Here is a 2025-nt window from a genome sequence, read left to right as displayed (position 1 = left end):
AGTTTAATTTGGAAAACATCAAAACAAAAAATGTTTCACTATTTCCAAGAGGAAACATTTCATTTAAAGAACTGTCAAAGGAAAATGTGTTTACAATTAAGAAAAATCCTCGATCAGCTTTTTCAGCTGTAAGGTATAATCTAACTCAACACAAATTACATTCCTCCTAAAAGTCATCTCATCCAGAAATAAGTGCTGACTATCTGATACCTCAATCACCATCCTCCTAAAGTTTTCCAGCTATTGTGTTTTATACCTTGTCCAACTTTAAACCAAAAGTAAGGGCAGACTGTATCACCGCACTCCATGCTGTTTCTTCATCCTGCCTCCCTGCCCCGAAGCCTTTGTAAGCACTGCAGGTGCACACTCAGAGCAAACATCTGCCATCACTTAGCATGTGTCTTTGCCACCAAGGCTCAGACGTGCAAATTCAGCGTCTCACACCCCCAGTGGGTTGTAGCATGAAGAAGGAAATTGATTGGCTGCGGTTAGTGGAAGACTGTTGTATTAACAGTCATGGAGGCACACGTTTGTTGCTATTAGACGTAGCTAGGGCCACTTGTCAGTGTAACCTTCACTCCTCTGCTTGTAGCTCTGTCTGCCCAGGGGCATGCTTATAGGAGGTGACAGGACACTTTAGTTTTCCTGCCCATTCTTCCTTCAGCCCCTCTTGCTAACAGTACATGTTTGATACCACATTCTGTAATACAGACGGATGGCCGTTTAAGAATTAGTGTAAATTCAGCAAAGTCTCAGAGGCTGATTTGCAGCCTCAAATGAAAACAAGTGTTGACTATAAGGAAAAGGGATGGCATTCAAACCACTGCCATGACAGCACAGTCTTTGGGTAATGTGAGTCTTGTTTCCCATAGGTAATGACTTCATGGCCACCAAATGCCTTCCTACTTGATATAGCTAAAGACACCTGCTGCTTCACTATTGCTGGAGAGGCAGGGTAAGGAAAAGTAAGTACCATGGCAAAATGTACTCTGAAGACCAGCGACACTGCTTCTTTTCCTCTGAGGAAAAATTTTTCAGTTAAAAAGATCCCAAACTTATTTACTTTTTCTTTTTTTAACTGGCTAGTATCTCAAAATGCAGATGAAAGATGCTCACCCTGATCCCCAATGCAATCAGTGCTTTGCTATGGGGGGCTGTGTAGGCAGGCACAGCATCATTATTTCAGTAAATTTCTCATTAAGAAACAGCTAAATGCACCAGGTAAGCTTGAAATGCAAATTACGTTTGTGTGATTCAGATACATTGGTGTACCTAGCTCAGGCTAGGTCTTCCCACTTACTCAACTGAGATGAGTTTACTGCAAAGACACTCAAAATGAGCCACTGTCACCTGAAAACCTCAGAGCTAAATAAAGGCTTTCCACGTACATGATGCACAAAAGGAAAAGAAAGGAGATTTTAGAGGAAAAAGTAGGATCTACTGAGGACTTGGATTTATACCTGAAGCTGCCATCACTGCAGAGTCCACCATTTGTTCCCTTCTGTTCCTTTATCTGCCTGCTGTGTGTAAATGCTAAGAACTCCAAGGTGAAGGGGTAGTTTAAAGCTGTGAGCATGGTACACACACAGTGGGTTCTGGTCTTCATTGGTCTAGCAATAATCCTGGAGTGACTGAGGAGCAAACGAGGAAAAGTGAGAGAAAATGTACTGTGAATTTAAAAATAGCAAAGTACTGGAAAACACATGGGGAGCTGAGTTTTAGCCTTGTTAAAGTGATTTAAAAAAACCATATTCAGACAGGAACACCAGAAAGGCAAGAGGTAGCTAAGGACTGTATGAAGGGCAGGAATGAGTCTGTCATTCCATGCCCTTATCCTGCACAGCACTGAAAAACATGTTCTCTGAGATGTTTACCCACAAGAACTAAAATATTTTGTTTAATGAACTGATCAGATGTTGGACAAGCATAGAAGGCTGAATGGCATTAGGCAATAAAAGAATGAAATGAAAGACTGAAAAGAGGACACTATTTTTTTCCACAACACCTGATTGTGTCAGCCTGGTC

This window comes from Falco naumanni, chromosome 9 (genome assembly GCF_017639655.2).
Source record: "Falco naumanni isolate bFalNau1 chromosome 9, bFalNau1.pat, whole genome shotgun sequence".
In the NCBI taxonomy this organism is placed as follows: Eukaryota; Metazoa; Chordata; class Aves; order Falconiformes; family Falconidae; genus Falco; species Falco naumanni.
This window is presented reverse-complemented; position numbering follows the sequence as displayed.